Genomic DNA, 19,929 nt, shown 5'->3' on the forward strand with positions numbered 1-19,929 from the left:
GTAGATAACAATGTTCCTGTCACATCTATGAATTTACTACTTGCCCACGAGGCTACACTTTGTTTCCTCTAGCTCACAGTTTCTGCAAGTGGTGGTTGATCGTTATCTTCAAAGGTGGTCCGCTACACAATGAAAGGCGCCCCCGACTCCGGTACTCGGTATTGCACTGCCCTCCAGCCGGACATTAGGCTGCACAAAATGTCAAATCAAACACTTTTCAGCCATCTAAATTTTCAAACTGTTATTTTATTGAGCTATTAGTTTTGGTGATATGTTAGGCCATTGGCCGGCCGCGGTGACCGAGCGGTTCTAGTAGCTTCTGTCCAGAACCGCGCGACTGCTACGGTCGCAGGTTCGAATCCTGCCTCGGGCATGGATGTGTGTGATGTCCATAGGTTAGTTAGGTTTAAGTAGTTCTAAGTTCTAGGGGACTGATGGCCTCAGATGTTAAGTCCCATAGTGCTCAGAGCCATTTGTTAGGCCATTTGAGGCCCCCTAACCTAATCGGTGTATCGGTGTATCAAAAATCTACAGATACCAGCCTTTGAATGCTGGCCCCTATTTTGACAGGAACCGAAGTTGAAATCTTCCTACACGTCGGTCAGGGGGCCTGAAGACGGCGTAATACACGCCGAAACTGGTAGCTCAATAAAATAACTATTTGGAAATTTAGATGGCTGAAAGATGTCTGATTTGACATCCTCCATATCTGAAAAGATGGATATACAGAGATTAGGCTGTGCAGTCGTATACGTGGACAAAAGCTTGCCCCATCACTGGGAGGAGGGGGGGGGGAGGAGGAGGGGGGGGGGCAGGCCTCAGTTCTAAGTATCCACCACTTGGGTCGTCCGCCGGTCTTTGCTCCCAGTTCGTCCTGTTTGGCTGTAGTGTTCCTAACTTGCCCGTCTCAAAGCCAACGCGCTGAGATGCTCAGGTCAAAAACATCTACAAACCAGTGAGCCCATCACCATGTTAACAAAGCAAAGAAACAAAAATTACATGGAATACAGCACTATTAGTCAGCATGATTCCATATCTTCAATAAACATTCTCAATCCGATTTGCCCCATTGTTAGTCGCTGAATTACAAAATCACACTCAAATTTTGATGGAAACGACAAGCAGAATTGCCTGCTGCGTTTCAAAACGAATCGACATATAGTTCAGAATGGACAAAATGGAATAGTCAGAGGACAAATCCAAGGCTATAAAATCATGCATAACTACGGGAAAGACAGATGCTGTTTACAGGACATCAAAGAGGTCTTAGGAGAAAAGAAAAACAGTCGTATGAATCTCAAGATTTTTGCTGTTCGTACACCTCCTTTTCTTTTCTCCAAAAGCCTTTATAAAAGCGAAATTTTACATGCCCATTCGGTAGAGTGGTCCCAAATTAGTCTAGTGCGATATTCGTGCTATCGTTATGTATCAGGAGGGACAGTGAAGCATGAAGAATAACCAGTACCCCAGCAGCGGCAGCACTGCCTTGGCCCTCGTTGGTTGTAACCGCCATAGAGTTGCAATGCTGCTCAGTCGCTCATGTAGTACCGGTGATTCTTCAGGTTTTACTGTCCCTCTTAATACATTTCGATAGCATGAATATCGTACTAGACTAATTTGGGTTCGAATCCTGCCTCGCGCATGGATGTGTGTGATGTCCTTACGTCAGTTAGGTTTAATTAGTTCTAAGTTCCAGGCGACTGATGACCTCAGAAGTTAAGTCGCATAGTGCTCAGAGCCATTTGAACCATTTTGAACTAATTTGGGACAGCGGTATCGAATGGGCGCGTAAAATTCAGCTCTAAAAATAATTTTGTTTGTAACGGGAAACAAATCGAAGCTTTCGCCCACAGTGGATGTAACATGAAAGACTTGATGAACAGTATTTGTCTGGGCTAGTTCTAGATACACATTTAAAAAATTAAATTGCAAACATCTACCGAAACGCCAGAGAAAATCTGCCTGACTGCTCTTGATGGAGACACCCTGTATACAAAGCCTTTGACGGTTAAGGTACAGACGAAAGGGGACAATGAAACAAGAAAATAATTCCAATAAACGAAGGTCCGGTAACCAGTTGCTTCCCTCTGTGCAACGTATTATTCTGAGTAAATGAACACGTAACAGAGTTACCAAGTATCCGAAACGCAGGTATGCACTTGAGAATAAACGCATTAGAGGCCTTCCACATAGCCACCATTCATGTGAAGGCAGGCTCTAGGATGTTCTTCATTGGTGACTGTACACGTTCAAGAATGCCTGGCCTGTTCCAAAAGCCTAACCAAAGTTCATCGACACTATCACCAGGGCTGGAATACGTCAAAACTTGCTGGGTGGTCGTCTTAAACTAAAAATTAACGTCTCGGATTTTGTGTTGGAGCTTGTGTGCTCATGCTGCTTCTACAGTAGCAAGCGAAGCATCAATGTCCTGTGCAAAGGATGACACCGACACAGGAAAGCACAACTTGATTGTATACGAGGTTATATTCATCCTACCTAACCAGGAAAGCTATATCCGCTTTTAACAAATAATTTATTTTTTCTAAAGATGTACGAGATGAGTCCAAAGTTATTTGCCTCTAACAGAATTTTTAATTTGTTATTTTAAATGACGCTGGGGTACATCACAATTAATCAGAATTTTATATGTTCAAAAATGGACATAACAAGCGTAGACTGAAATAAAGTCAATTCGACTCCGAATCAGGTCAGCAAAGTGAGTGAGATCAACACTGACGGAGGAACACTACAGAAAGAGGACTGCATGGAAGCTATTTAAAACTGAAGAACCTAAATTGAAAATGGAGTTAAGTCAGCACCTTGGGTTGTAGATTCAAAATATACGAGAAGAGGACTGGTCTACTTGCGGATCGCACCAACGTGGACTGCGAAAACTTACGTCTGCTCCAGCCAGCAGGACGCTGTAAAACAGCCACAGACGACCAGCAACTCCTATCTCTGGTGATCAGCGTCCGCACCTCTCGAATCTCCGTTCTCAACACCACAAAAAGATTCCTTCCTCCTGCCCAGGATCCAACCTAAGAAAATTCAAGGTGGAGGAGCTAACTCTATATAATTACCAACATGACGATCGAGAAATGCTACAACTTATGCGCTCTGCATACACGAAGCACATTTGATTTTCATGAAGGTGGTAGCGGACTGAGACAAAGTTAATTTCGATTGATCGCTTCGTCTGCAACCTGCGCTAGGTAAAATAACAGAGCTCGTTGGTTAAATTGTAGTTTTCGACCGGAAAACAGAGACGGCGCTCCAATGCTTCTACTGACACCGGTGCGTCGGTCCTCAAGACATTGGCACACAGAAGCCACCTATCTCCAGGGTGTGGCAGGGCAAAATCCGACTAGCGTCACCTTGGCGCTGCTCGGCAACACACAAAAGACGGTAGTGTGGGGCGCTGAGCCTGACACCAAAGTTAAGCTATCCACAACGAAGGCGTGGTTGAGGCAGCGATATTTACCATAGGTTTCTGTGTCGCTACAATCCAATGGGTCTAAATCGTGGGACCTGGGAGCCATAATACTGGCGAAACACTACCGATATATTTGCTGTCGAAGATTTGTGCTACATATTCCCAAACAGCCACATGAAAGCGTGCTGGTGCGCCACCAGGCATCATTTCATCAGAAGAAATATCGTCCAAAATACAGTTTTAGATATTAACAATGTTGTAACACAAGTATGGTTGCACTTGTGTATACGTCATATCGGAGAAACCATTGGTGCCGGTCACTGTGGCCGAGCGGTTCTGGGCGCTTCAGTCCTGAACTGCGTGACCGCTACGGTCGCAGGTTCGAATCTTGCCTCGGGCATGGATGTATTTGGTGTCCTTAGGTTAGTTAGGTTTAAGCAGTTCTAAGTTCTAGGGGACTGATGACCACAGATGTTAAGTCCCATAGTGTTCAGAGGCATTTGAATCTTTTTTTTTTTTTTTTAACCCGTTACGTCTTCCAGTTCCTGAATAAAAGGGGTGTTAACTGACGGTCGGGCATACAGTCAGGCAGATAACAAAAAACAAAAGAAATTAGTTCCGTGTGAAATAATTACAAATTCACAATTAACAGACTTTCTCCTTCAGTTTTGTTGTGAAATCTTGCTTTCTGCCGCATTTTTGTGAATATAGGGCAACAAAAAGTACCATGTATGTTTTAGTGAGGGAGTTTGCGAGTATCAAAATATGTGACACAAACCTTCAGATCTTTTGATTGCAATGACTTAGCAGCTTCAATTTTTTTTCGATCGGAAAGGAACCGTACACCTTAGTATGTAACATAAATCTCACCTCGGTAGGTCCACCGGCACCTGATAAAAAGTATTTTTAACGGTCGGACAGATAGACAGGCAGGCGGACAACAAATCGATCCCATAAAGATTTCGTTTTTACCGACTGAGGTATGAAACCATAAACATCACGGAACTATGCATCGTTAATAGGTAAATCGGATAATCAGGACGCCAATAATCGGGACCTTTCTGTATTTTAACTCATTAAGACATGAGTTTCTAGCATCCTCTAAAATAAATTATTGTGATCTTTCGTGAGTACTACATATTCTGACGTCCGATTTTCTGCACATTTGGATTGACAGTACGAACTGAATGTGGCCAAATTGCAGTTCGCCACATATGCCTGGATGACGAAACAAGCGGAAAAGAGCCGCGGAATATCGGTCGTGTTTGGGCCGTCGTAAGCGAACTGCGCAACAAAAGACGCGATACGCAAGACAAACAGCGAGCCGGGCGCAGCGTTGCGTGTCGGCGGAACTGCACATGCGCGACTCGGGGGCGGCGCGGCGAGGCGAACACGGGAAATCTCTCGAAGGCGGCTAATGGACGGCCCCCGATGACCGGCCGAGAGGCACTCCGCTTCCGGCGCGATTTACTCGCTTCCTGGCGCCGGCCGCCGCTTGCCGCCGCCCTGACAGAGTGTTCTACAAACACCGACTTACCTGCCGCCGCCCCGTGTCGCGCCGCGCACTCCGACTTGGTCGCGAGAGATAAGCAAACACGCCGCCGCGGGAGCTGTTTGCTTCATACCGCCGCCTGCCACATTTCATTCCCGGCAATCAGTACGCGGCGGATAAAGCGCGCAAAGGACCGCCGCGCCACGCCGCTTTCCCATTTCGGGAAAAAAACTCGGTCTCTCGAGAGTAAAACAAATGAAGACCCGCGCTAACTGGCCGCCGAGCATCACGCATTGACTCTCCAGCGGAGAAGGAAGCCGGCGTTCCCATGGGACCGCCATCGCGTCTGTCCGGCAGCTATAAATAGCGGAATAATGTCTGCAGATCGTCCACTGGTCGCTAGACCAGCGCATACAGGGACATTGTAACTACCCAGAGGCATCCAATAAGTAAATTTCCCTATTTCACAAATAAAAATCAATTACATGCAATTTGTCATGTTGAAATAATTTTACTGACATTCTACAATGCTTCTGTTACTTTTCTACACATTTACGGTTTTTTCCAAGCATTTTTAGCAACGAGACATGTTTCTCCAAACCATTGTTGTACCATGTCGGCTGCTGTGCTCGTAACCAGCTGTTCACTGTTGATGTGACTTCATCATCGGTGTTGAAGTGCTTACTACGAGATGACCTCTGAGCTGGGGGTAAGATCTGGTGAATATGGCAGATACGGGAACACTTCCCAGTTGAGTCTTCCAGGCATCGTCTCGGTCATTCGAGCTGTATGAGGACGAGCTTTGTCATGAAGAAAGAGAACTTTGGGAGACAAAAGTAGTCCACGACTTTTCTTTTGAAGGCAGCTCGCAGATTCCTCAAGACATTACACCAACTCTCCGCTCTCATTGTGGTGTTGCAAGGCAAGGTGTGAACGAACAAAACCGCCTCATTGTCCCAAAAAATGGTTGCCATAACTTTCGCTACCGAACGTGCGACCCTTTTTTTTCGGCGCTTTCGAAAGGTTATCTCCACCCCATGACCTGACGTCATGTCTCAGGAGTCGAATGATGCAACTAGGTCTCATCCCATGTGACAAGCCGTCTGAAGAGCATATCTCCCTCTCTCTGACTAATTTTCAGAAACATTCTGGCCGAATCCATGCGTTGCTGCTTGCGGACATTATTCAGCAAACCTGGCACCCGTCTCGCTCAGTCTTCGCGTTAGTGAAGACGGTCTGTCAGGAACTTTGCAATGGATGAGCGTCCAGCTGCATCCCCAGGACTCAGCCGCATTAGCATGTTATCAATTCGTAACGCACCAATCGCCCTCCACAATAATGGCATCATCACTGTAATGGGGTCTCGCTGTGCACTGTTCGTCATGCACACATTCGCGCTCTTCCGCTGACATTACACGCCAATACCGAACCATTTGAATTCTCATACAGCCGTCCCCGTAGGAAGAGAGTAACTCTCAGCGGATAGTTGTACTGCTGTGAAAAAAAGAATGACAGAGTGCAGATCACAAGCGGACGCACTTGATAGTGGTAACTCCATGCTAGCAGGCAGCGTACTGGCCAGACACTGCGGTATTCATCACAAACAGCTGTGAGCGTTGTCAACACATACCAGTCAATCTCGCCAGCCAACATGTGTCACTGGCAAAGTTGTTTTTGCAGAGAAAAAAAATAGGAAACTTACTTATTGGACGAGCCTCTTATAAAGGTGCGGAAATTGCTGGGTTGCTGCGCTGTGGCGAAGTGCAAACTTCACTGTCCGAATCCTCCTCTTCTTTTACAGAAGGATCACCATGCGTAGGCAACTCTGGTTACGAAGTATCTCGTCAGTGTGGTCAAGCTTACTATAGAGTGTGCAAACGACAAGCGACTGTTCGTGCTTCTTTCATTTGCAGATGACTTGAAGAGTCTCCAGGTACTTGGATCAAGAATAAAAAATAAGTAAGTCAGATAGATAGTGGGGGGGGAAGGGGGACATCGTTAGCGCAACTAATAGTCTTAAAGGAAATTAATGGAAAGTCTCTATTTCCCAGCCAGATGAGTTCCTCTAAATGATGCAACGCGACGATGAGTGTCACTAGTATCATCTTCTAGCTTCAAAAAGTCTTAGTCTAGGAATCCGAGGAATTTGTATTCAGCGTTCCAGGACAAACAACATCACATAGTTTGAAAACATATTTACTACTACAGTATAGTCCTCTTACAACGTTCGTTTGTTTTCCGACACAGTCACTATCATCTTTTTAGATTACCGATTTCGACCGTCTCCAACGCCCTACATTTAAAAGTAAAATTAATAGCCTTTGCTTAACTGAAGGTGTTATATGCAAAATACATTTAGTATTATAAAATAAAGACATAACAAAATTCACATACTCATTTGCTACGCAGGAGGCTCATGCATTATCGCTAACGTAAGATTATTATCCTGCATTTTATGTATTAGAATAGAGAAACAAAGACGCGTCCACTATCGATATCTGGTGGTGGTTACAAAAGCGATAAATATACCTTACTTACGTTAACCTCTTTCTCTAAATGAGGAGAATGTACATCTCATCTAAATTTTCATATTTGGTTGTTATAAATATATCACTTCTTTTTATAATACAAGTACTATAAAAATTCGTAAAATGTAACACTGACTTGGTCAAAGTCTACTGGAGAGCGCTTCCTCTTCGTCTTTTGGTTTGTTCACATCGTTGTCAGTCGAGTCTCGCAAGTGTCAGCTGCAGGACTGGCGCAGAAGAGGTTTGGGTTGCTTCTTGAGAAGCTTTTTGCACCGTCTCCAGACGTCGTATGAAAATTATGTCATACTTGGTAATACAGTGCTGTGTTAACGATAGTTAACTACTATGGAGCACCATGACAGTATCAACCATCTCATGAACTGAACGCATCCATTAATCTTAAGATAAAACGGAACACGTGATACTGCCCAGATGTCCATTTTCAATAATTTCTTGTTCTCACAAGGGAACCTCCCCATCGCACCCCCCTCAGACTTAGTTATAAGTTGGCACAGTGGATAGGCCTTGAAAAACTGAACACAGATCAATCGAGAAAACAGAAAGAAGTTGTGTGGAACTATGAAAAAAATAAGCAAAATATACAAACTGAGTAGTCCATGTGTAAGATATGCAACATCAAGGACAGAGTAATCTCAGGAGCGCCGTGGTCCCGTGGTTAGCGTGAGCAGCTGCGGAACGATAGGTCCTTGGTTCAAATCTTCTCTTGAGTGAAAAGTTTACTTTCTTTATTTTCGCAAAGTAATGATCTGCCGTTCGTTCATTGACGTCTCTGTTCACTGTAATAAGTTTAGTGTCTGTGTTTTGCGACCGCATCGAAAACTTTGCTATTATTAGACGAAAGGACGTGCCTCTCCAATGGGAACCGAGAACATTTGATCGCAAGGTCATAGGTCAACCGATTCCTCCACAGGAAAACACGTCTGATACATTCTATACGACACTGGTGACGGCATGTGCGTCACATGACAGGAATATGTTGTCGACCCACCTAACTTGTACACTTGGCGAATGGGAAAAAGATTCTTCTACCTTGCCCGATTTAGGTTTTCTTGTGGATGTGATAACCACTCCCAAAAGACGGACAGATAATAATTATCTGAAAATAAAAAATTAAAATTTACACTCGAGGGAAGACTTGAACCAAGGACCTCTCGTTCCGCAGCTGCTCACGCTAACCACGGGACCACGGCACTCCTAAGCTGACACTATCCTAGATGTTGCCTATCCTCCACATGGACTACTCAGTTTGTATATTTTTCTTATTTTTATCATAGTTCCACACAACTTCTTCCTGTTTTCTCGATTGATCTGTGTTCAGTTTTTCAAGGCCTATCCACTGTGCCAACTTATAACTAAATCTGAGGGGGGTGCGATGGGGAGGTTCCCTTGTCAGTGGAAACTGGATGAGTACCAATGCTATGTGGCAATACACTACCAAGAAATTACTCCAAGTTCCTTATTTTATTTCACAGTGGCGACAACACAGAGCGATAATAAAATTTGTCGTGGTATCTGTTTCCGTCTTCCCTAGAAATCACATACCTAAACTTTGAAAAGTACTAATTTTAAACCTTAAAACCATTTATTACCTCCATGAACCATGAACCTTGCCGAGGTAAGATGGCAAGCGGATAGCCGCACCATAGTGCAACCACAACGGAGGAACGTCTATGGTGAGCTATCTATGGTTCCTGAAGAGGTTTTTCACTAGATGCAGCGGCAACAATCTGAATGACTGACTGATCTACCTTTGTAACATCAGTCTACATGGGCTTGCTGTGCTGCTAGTGCCAACGGCTGAAAGCAGTGGGAAACTACAGCCGTTATTGTTCCTCGGGGCACCCAGCTCAGCTCTATAGTTAAATGATGTTTTCATCCACTTGGCTAAAATGTTCCAGAGGTAACTAATCCCCCTTTTGGATCTCTGAGCGGGGATTATTCAGAAAGTAGTCGTCATAAAGTAAAACAATACTGGCATTCTGCTGTGAATGGGAGATTGGGATGTTAGACCCCTGAATCTGGTAAGTAGGTTAAAGAACTTAAAAAGGAAAACTGACTGGTTGAAATTAGATGCAGTGAGAATTTGTGACGAGTGATTCAGGAAGAAAAGAACTTCCGCGCAGGTGAGAACAGGGTTATCAACATAAATGAAGTAGGGATAATGTAGGTCTAATAAAGAATAATAAAACCGGAATACGGGAGAGTTACTATGAACAGTATTTTTTTTTGGGGGGGGGGGGTCATCAGTCTTCTGATTGGTTTTATGCTGCCCGTCACGAATTCCTCTCCTGTGCCAACCTATTCATCCCAGAGAGCACTTGCAACCTCAATTATTTGCTGGATGTATTCCAATCTCTGTCTTTCTCTGCAGTTTTTGTCTTCTACAGCTCCCTCTAGTACCATGGAAGTCATTCCCTCCCATCAACCTGTTCCTTCTCCTTGTCAGTGTTTTCCACATATTCCCTTCCTCTCCGTTTCTGCGCAGTACCTCGTAATTCCTCACCTCATTTTTTTCATCACTTACCTTATCAGTCCGTTTGGTTTTCAACATTCGTCTATAGCACCACATCTCAAATTCTTCGATTCTCTTCTGTTCCACTTTCCCCACAGTCTGTGTTTCACTGCCATAAAATGCTGTGCTCAAAACGTACATTCTCAGAAATTTCTTCCTCAAATTAAGGCCTATGTTTGATACTAGTAGACTTCCCTTGGCTAGGAATGCCCTTTTTGGCAGTGCTAGTCTGCTTTTGATGTCCTCCTTGCTCCGTCCGTCACTGGTTATATTGCTGCCTAGGTAGCAGAATTCCTTAACTTCATTTACTTCGAGATCGTCAAACCTGATGTTAAGTTTCTCGCTGTTCCCATTTCTGCTCCTTCTCATTAGTTTCGTCTTTCTTCGATTTACTCTCAGTCCATATTCTTTACTCATTAGACTGTTCATTCCATTCAGTAGATCATGTAATTATTCTTAACTTTCACTCAGAATAGCAATGTCATCAGCGAATCGTATCATTGATATTCTTTTACCTTGAATTTTAATTCCACTCCTGTATCTTTCTTTTATTTCCATCATTGATTCTTCGATGTAGAGATTGAACGGTAGGAGCGAAAGACTATACCCCTTTCTTACACTCTTCTTAATCCGAGCACTTCGTTCTTGGTCGTCCACTCTAATTAATCCCTCTTGGCTCTTGTACGTATTGTATATTAACCGTCTCTCCCTACAGCTTATCCCTATTTTTCTCCGAATTTCAAACATCTTGCACCATTTTACACTGACGAACGCTTTTTCCAGGTCAACAAATGCTATGAAAGTGTCTTAATTTTTCTTAAGTCTTGCTTGCATTATCAACCGCAACGTCAGAATTGCCTCTCTGGTGTCTTTATATTTCCTGAAGCTAAACTGATGATCATCTAACACATCCTCAATTTTCTTTTCCATTCTTCTGTTTATTATTCTTGTAAGCAACTTAGATGCATGAGCTGTTAAGCTTATTGTGCGAAAATTCTCGCACTTCTCGGCTTGGTAATTGTGTGGATGATACTGGATATTTCGACTGTCTGACACATTTTGAATAGCAGGTGGAACAGATTTGTCGTGATATGTTTCACTAACGGTCTCCATAATTCAAAGGAATGGCTTCTTCTCCAGGTGCCTTGTTTCTTCATACGTCTTCAGTACTTGGCGAAATTCTTCTTGCTGTATCGTATCTCCCATCGCAGTTTCATCTACTTTCTTTTCCTTGTTTTTTTTTGTCATCATTCTACTGACTGGTTTGATGCGGCCCGCCTCGAATTCCTTTCCTGTGCTAACCTCTTCATCTCAGAGTAGCACTTGCAACCTACGTCCTCAATTAGTTGCTTGACGTATTCCAATCTCTGTCTTCCTCTACAGTTTTTGCCCTCTACAGCTCCCTCTAGTACCATGGAAGTCATTCCCTCATGTCTTAGCAGATGTCCTATCATCCTGTCCCTTCTCCTTATCGGCGTTTTCCACATATTCCTTTCCTCTCCGATTCTGCGTAGAACCTCCTCATTCCTTACCTTATCGGTCCACCTAATTTTCAACATTCGTCTGTAGCACCACATCTCAAATGCTACGATTCTCTTCTGTTCCGGTTTTTCCACAGTCCATGTTTCACTACCATACAATGCTGTACTCCAGACGTACATCCTCAGAAATTTCTTCCTCAAATTAAGGCCGATATTTGATATTAGTAGACTTCTCTTGGCCAGAAATGCCTTTTTTGCCATAGCGAGTCTGCTTTTGATGTCCTCCTTGCTCCGTCCGTCATTGGTTATTTTACTGCCTAGGTAGCAGAATTCCTTAACTTCATTGATTGACCATCAATCCTGATGTAAAGTTTCTCGCTGTTCTCATTTCTACTACTTCTCATTACCTTCGTCTTTCTCCGATTTACTCTCAAACCATACTGTGTACTCATTAGACTGTTCATTCCGTTCAGCAGATCATTTAATTCTTCTTCACTTTCACTCAGGATAGCAATGTCATCAGCGAATCGTATCATTGATATCCTTTCACCTTGTATTTTAATTCCACTCCTGAACCTTTCTTTTATTTCCATCATTGCTTCCTCGATGTACAGATTGAAGAGTAGGGGCGAAAGGCTACAGCCTTGTCTTACACCCTTCTTAATACGAGCACTTCGTTCTTGATCGTCCACTCTTATTATTCCCTCTTGGTTGTTGTACATATTGTATATGACCCGTCTCTCCCTATAGCTTAACCCTACTTTTTTCAGAATCTCGAACAGCTTGCACCATTTTATATTTTCGAACGCTTTTTCCAGGTCGACAAATCCTATGAAAGTGTCTTGATTTTTCTTTAGCCTTGCTTCCATTATTAGCCGTAACGTCAGAATTGCCTCTCTCGTCCCTTTACTTTTCCTAAAGCCAAACTGATCGTCACCTAGTGCATTCTCAATTTTCTTTTCCATTCTTCTGTATATTATTCTTGTAAGCAGCTTCGATGCATGAGCTGTTAAGCTGATTGTGCGATAATTCTCGCACTTGTCAGCTCTTGCCGTCTTCGGAATTGTGTGGATGATGCTTTTCCGAAAGTCAGATGGTATATCGCCAGACTCATATATTCTACACACCAACGTGAATAGTCGTTTTGTAGCCACTTCCCCCAATGATTTTAGAAATTCTGATGGAATGTTATCTATCCCTTCTGCCTTATTTGACCGTAAGTCCTCCAAAGCTCTTTTAAATTCCGATTCTAATACTGGATCCCCTACCTCTTCTAAATCGACTCCTGGTTATAATGTTGTTTTCCTGCCGTCTATGAATACTACATTTTATCTCTAAACCATCTCTCTGCATATGAGACAGCAGTTTCTTATATATGGCACTGTGATCGAAAGAAGTGCGAGTTGCTATATTTATAGTGGCAGTTTCTTACAACAAATCCATATACTTATCCGTTTTCATGTTCTAATGAAAAGAGTTTAAATGAAAAAGGAATTTTTCCAATTCTTGTCTGCCATGAGGCCGTACAGCGAAAGTATCATCTACGCACCGCCAGAAAACCGTAAGCTTTAAGACGGCAGACTGAAGAGCTTCCTCCTCAAAGTCTTCCATAAAAAGATTGGCCACCATAGGGGACCAAGGAACTCCCCTTGTGACACCGCCAGTTTGTTCAAAAAAATCGTTATTAAATAAAAAATAAGTTGAGGAGAGAGTATATTCAAACAAAGCCGTCAAATCATCACTGAAAAAGTTACCAATAAGATATAGCGAGTCAAATAAAAGCACTTTGGTAAAAAGTGAGACCACATCGAAGCCAATTAGCAAATCCGAGCTGCTCAGCTTAACAGTCGTCAAGTTTACTATGGAGGTTGAGAAAGATGGGACTTTACCCTTTCTGGCTACGCTCGCAGGTTCGAATCCTGCCTCGGGCAGGGATGTGTATGATGTCCTTAGGTTAGTTAGGTTTAAGTAGTTCTAAGTTCTGGTGGACTGATGACCTTAGAAGATAAGTCCCATAGTGCTCAGAGCCAAGCCCTTTCTAGACGTGTTAGTATGCCGTAAGAATGATGGGTCTTTGGGACATTGGGTGTTCAGAAAACCCACACATACAGACCTATATCTTCAGGCGTCCAGCTGCCAACACCCCGCGCAAACCGCCGGTGTTCTCAGTACCTTAAGTCATCGGGTGTGTGTAATTTTGGATGCTGATAGCCTTCATGAAGAATTAATGAAACTGGAAAAGGTTTTTAAAGAGGATGGCTATACTTCGTGTCAAATACGAAAGGCCATGCACAATTAAAAGAACAAGAAGCAACTCTCTGAGGAGACTGATGACGACTATAAATCAACTGCGTTCCTTACATATGCAGGGATCGTGTCTTCTAAAATAGGCAGAATGATTAGGAAGAATAATATTAATGTCATCTTCCGTCCACCAGCAAAGAGCAGGGCTTTAGTTAGATCCGTTAAAGACGATGTACAATTGAGGAAGGCGGGTGTTTATAAAATTCCCTGTGAGTGGCTCTGCACATATAGGTCAGACGACAAGAACGGTCCAGGAACGCTGTGTAGAACACGAGAGACACTCCCGTCTGCGGCAACCTTTAAAATCAGCAGTGGCAGAATATGGCATTTCCGTGGGACATTCAATGTAATACAATAATACCTAAATTTTAGCACCGGTTTCTAGCTTCTGGGGTCTGTAATTATAGAATCCGTGGAAATAAGTCTCGCTGATAATTTAATGAGTCGTCACAACGGCTTTCCGTTTGATAAAAATTGGAATCCTATTATTAAAATGATGCTGTCTCAAGGGAACCGACATTCTTAGTCGATACTCAGCGATTAGTTTGCAGCACACACAACTTGGCTGTCTCACGCTTGTCATAACCTAACGCATGATGCGTAAACCGTCAGTACGTTTCGCATGCGCGGAGTTCGTTATAAATACCATAACTGCATCAGGTCTCTTCAGCACTTTGTCTACTCACCTGAGGATGGCCGGACGTCTCTGGGCCGAAATATCGTGGCAGAATGATGATGGGATCCGGCTGCAAACTCGAAAATTACTGGAAGAAGAAATAAGGCGGGAAAATTTGAGAAGTCACGTCCAAAGAGTTATCAAGAAGAGGCGAGAGGCAGCTGCAGTTTGGAGCTTAGAGACAGGTTGTGACACTTGCTCGAAAATCTCTCTTGATTAAATAGCTTTCTCTCCAAAAAGAGAAGTTGCGAGTTCGAGTCTCGCTTGAACACACAGTTTTATTCTGGTAGGTACTTTCGTTACACCCTGCGCTTCGTTGTACACTGGAACTGCCGCGCGAAGTGGACGCGCGGTTTAGGGCGCTATGTCACGGATTGCACGCCCTTCCCGCCGGAGGTTCGAGTCCTCCCTCGGGCATGGGTGAGTGTGCTGTTCTTAGCGTAAGTTAGTTTAAGTTAGCTTAACTAGTGTGTAAGTCTAGGGACCGATGACCTCAGCAGTTTGGTCCCTTAAGAATTCACACACACTCTGGAACATTCATAGCTGCCCATTTACAAAATCTATCTACAGATATCATTCCCGTCAAGTGGTTCTTTATATCCCTTCCTCTCGTCAGAAATTTGTCACATACGTACAATTAACATATTCAGTTCTTCGCAAAGTAGTCGCATCAATTAAACTCTTAGCAAGACCAGAACAGCACAAAAATTAAGTATGGATGCCGCCTCCGCGCTATAGCCTTGATCAGCAAACACATTTTTTAAGTTACAGAGAACATTTCATAAAAAGTTCTCTGGGACATAATACCTGACCTGAAAGACGTGAGGGCGCTATCAGGGAAAACACAGCAGTGAAACGAGGGAGGTTTCCATAGTTTTCTGGGACATTCGACGGTATCTGGGCAATAGATTGGATGAAAACATGCCTCCCGTGAGAGAGAGGACACATTTCAGTTGACCTCCGACGGCGCATGTTGAGGAGAAAGAGTAGCAGTTGCTGCGTTGCCGAAGGTCGACACGCAAGTCTGATCCTGGATCGTTCTGTTAGTAAGTGACCGGATATCGACTCCATAGTAACGTAGTCTCTGCGCTGGGTCAGGAAAGTTTATCGACAGCCATTGTTCCCACTCGCTAGTTGATAACGGAAGAGAGGTGGAGGAGAACTAGCCTTCGGAACACACCGTAAAGTACGTTGTGGCGTGTAGATGTAGATGCAGGGTCATAAAGACCTTATTGGTGTGTTTATTTCTCGTGACTGAATAAACGTTCTATGCTGTGGGTCGGAGTCTCGGTCCCTATGTACCATTGTCCGAACTGCATATTGCACTGAGTGCTGTTGAACTTATTTATTTTGTTTATTTCTTAAAAGAGGTCAAGTGTGCTAACAAAGAATAGGCACTTACGCAGTGTGGAAGGTCAGCGACATTTTGACTAATGTACACTCCTGGAAATTGAAATAAGAACACCGTGAATTCATTGTCCCAGGAAGGGGAAACTTTATTGACACATTCCTGGGGTCAGATACATCACATGATCACACTGACAGAACCACAGGCACATAGACACAAGCAACAGAGCATGCACAATGTCGGCACTAGTACAGTGTATATCCACCTTTCGCAGCAATGCAGGCTGCTATTCTCCCATGGAGACGATCGTAGAGATGCTGGATGTAGTCCTGTGGAACGGCTTGCCATGCCATTTCCACCTGGCGCCTCAGTTGGACCAGCGTTCGTGCTGGACGTGCAGACCGCGTGAGACGACGCTTCATCCAGTCCCAAACATGCTCAATGGGGGACAGATCCGGAGATCTTGCTGGCCAGGGTAGTTGACTTACACCTTCTAGAGCACGTTGGGTGGCACGGGATACATGCGGACGTGCATTGTCCTGTTGGAACAGCAAGTTCCCTTGCCGGTCTAGGAATGGTAGAACGATGGGTTCGATGACGGTTTGGATGTACCGTGCACTATTCAGTGTCCCCTCGACGATCACCAGTGGTGTACGGCCAGTGTAGGAGATCGCTCCCCACACCATGATGCCGGGTGTTGGCCCTATGTGCCTCGGTCGTATGCAGTCCTGATTGTGGCGCTCACCTGCACGGCGCCAAACACGCATACGACCATCATTGGCACCAAGGCAGAAGCGACTCTCATCGCTGAAGACGACACGTCTCCATTCGTCCCTCCATTCACGCCTGTCGCGACACCACTGGAGGCGGACTGCACGATGTTGGGGCGTGAGTGGAAGACGGCCTAACGGTGTGCGGGACCGTAGCCCAGCTTCATGGAGACGGTTGCGAATGGTCCTCGCCGATACCCCAGGAGCAACAGTGTCCCTAATTTGCTGGGAAGTGGCGGTGCGGTCCCTTACGGCACTGCGTAGGATCCTACGGTCTTGGCGTGCATCCGTGCGTCGCTGCGGTCCGGTCCCAGGTCGACGGGCACGTGCACCTTCCGCCGACCACTGGCGACAACATCGATGTACTGTGGAGACCTCACGCCCCACGTGTTGAGCAATTCGGCGGTACGTCCACCCGGCCTCCCGCATGCCCTCTATACGCCCTCGCTCAAAGTCCGTCAACTGCACATACGGTTCACGTCCACGCTGTCGCGGCATGCTACCAGTGTTAAAGACTGCGATGGAGCTCCGTATGCCACGGCAAACTGGCTGACACTGACGGCGGCGGTGCACAAATGCTGCGCAGCTAGCGCCATTCGACGGCCAACACCGCGGTTCCTGGTGTGTCCGCTGTGCCGTGCGTGTGATCATTGCTTGTACAGCCCTTTCGCAGTGTCCGGAGCAAGTATGGTGGGTCTGACACACCGGTGTCAATGTGTTCTTTTTTCCATTTCCAGGAGTGTATAAGATCTTAACTGCATAAGTGCCGAAGAAAACAGTGTTTCGTTTTCTTGTCCTGGCAATTCTACAGTTTAGCTGGTTTAGGTTGTATGAATTCTATATTCTGCAGGTTCAAGCAGTATAGCCTAAACACATTCATACTTAGGTAGTTAAATATCTCAGTATATCTTTATACTTACTGTTGATGATTAAGTACATGCTCATAAGATACAGACGAGTTTCGATGTATTATGGTTCTAGTATATAGTTCTGTTTTTTTTTATGCTGTAAAAGTCTGCAGGAAGTTGCCTGTTCAAAAACAAGGAATGTGGTAGACCCAAAAATTGAAAATTAAGTAAAAGCAGTGTCTCAGTGGCTTGTTTTTAATAAATTATTGGCGGGAATTTGAAGTTCAATGCAAGGAATGTAACTATTAGTGATTATAGTAAGTTTCCGACTTTATAATGCACGAATAAAAATTTTACTTTAAAACAATAGAAGGGAGAAATGCATTATTACATGAACGGATCAATAGGCTATCAGAAAATGCAAAGGGAGAAACTGTGAAAGCATGCAGAAACTAGAAAAAATACTTATGTATTTTACAAATTCTTACTTTCTGGGTCTTGAATTTCAGATAAATGCAAGTGGTCTACACTGCTGTCTTATAGATACACAACTGAAGTTCAAATGGCTCTGAGCACCATGGGACTTAACTTCTGAGGTCACCAGTCCCCTAGAAGTTAGAACTACTTAAACCTAACTAACCTAAGGACATCAAACACATCCATGCCCGGGGCATAATTCGAACCTGCGACCGTAGCGGTCGCGCGGTTCTAGACTGTAGCTCCGAGAACCGCTCGGCCATTCCGGCCGGCTACACAACTGAAGTACTTGATAGCAATTGTGTGCTCATGTTTAGCCTAATGGGTAGCACATAACTGGCATAGTATTAGCTTCATTATATTGTTAGTTTTTATGTAAGTTATGAACTGATCTATCGACTACGGAATAGCAGCTGAAATACAAAAACAAAACAGTGTCTACATCATAAAAAGCACTACCATTAAGTATTTCATTCTACAGTATACACAGTCTAAGAATTACTTAGAATTATTATGTTACTCTGTTTCACAGTTGCTTCTATGGGCCACACTTGTGTGACATTGGTTTTGTCATGCTTTTGTGTATCCGAGGGGTTCTTTAAGAAATTTTCGTCGTCTGGATCCCCTTACAGTCTATTGCTGTGGCCAAACGGACTGAGCAACGGCACGAGACTCCGTGCGTGACGTCAGTGTGCGGGCGCGCAAGCTTTCCTCTGTAGGGGGTGATGGCTGAGGCCGCTCGCTGGATGTGATAAAACTGAAAGGCAGCGTCTTGTACCCAACGACCGCTTCTATACCGCGCACACACGAGTGCCGTGCGAGAAAAGCGGGCCACCTGTTGCGAGTGCCCTGCGAAACAAAGAGCGCCGGCGGCGGCGGCGGCTGGACAGGTGGCGCTGGCGTCAAGGCGAGGCGCAGCACAGGGCCGTGGCCAGGAAGCGGCCAGCGGGCGCCGCCGTAATTGCCGCGTCGTGTCGCGTAGCGCCGCCCACCGTGGTTGCACCGCGAGCAGTACGCTAGGCAGCCGCTGTTGTATTACCAAACGTGCCTCTATTACTTCCAGCATCTTCAGTATCTGTACGGAAGTTCACAGTCTGCTCGAGACCTTGGGTACAAATAAAATAATAATAATAAATAACAACTATAGAGGAATCTCCTTACTTGCCGTCACATACAAGATATTATCAGCTTGTCTTCTTGAAAGAACACAAAAACTGCTAGAACCCAAAATCTCAGATTTCCAAGCTGGTTTCAGACCAAACAGATCATGTCCAGAACAAATTTTAAACTTGAAATTGATTACAAGGATGAGACAAATGCGAAGGAAGCCTACAGTATATGTCTTTGTCGACTTTAAAAAGGCATATGATTCAATTCACAGACCCACACTATTTAAAATTCTTGAAGAACAAGGACTGGATAAGAAGACATGGAACATCATAGAGCAGACATTAACAAATACAAAATGCAAAGTGAAATTCATGGGAAAACTTTCAAAATCATTTGAGATAAAAACTGGGGTTAGACAAGGTGATGGATTATAACCTCTGTTATTTAACTTAGTTCTGGATAGAGTCATGGCAGAATGGGAAAAAGAACTCAAAAAAGAAAAGTACTGGAAACCAATATCACTGGGAACCAAAAAAGATGACCTACAAATCCCCTACTTAGCCTACGCAGACGATCTTGCAATAATGGCAGATTCTAGTGAAATGGCAGTCAAACAGATAGAAACCTTAAAAGATTGTGCAGGAAAAGTTGGCCTACAAATATCTTTTGAGAAAACGGTGTTTACAACAACAAATCTAGAAATTTCTAAGTTACAAACCAAATATGGAGAAATTAAGAGGGTACCATACTTTAAATATTTAGGAGAGATAATTTCTGAAAAATACTCACAACAAGAAAGAATATTAAAAGCTCGTAGGGGTCTAGGGCTGGTCCAAAACATTTACAATAAAAAATGTCTATCTATAAATACAAAAATTAAACATTATAAGTCGGTAATTAAACCAATAATGCTATATGCCAGCGAAACC

Source organism: Schistocerca cancellata, chromosome 1 (assembly GCF_023864275.1).
Source record: "Schistocerca cancellata isolate TAMUIC-IGC-003103 chromosome 1, iqSchCanc2.1, whole genome shotgun sequence".
Classification (NCBI taxonomy): Eukaryota; Metazoa; Arthropoda; class Insecta; order Orthoptera; family Acrididae; genus Schistocerca; species Schistocerca cancellata.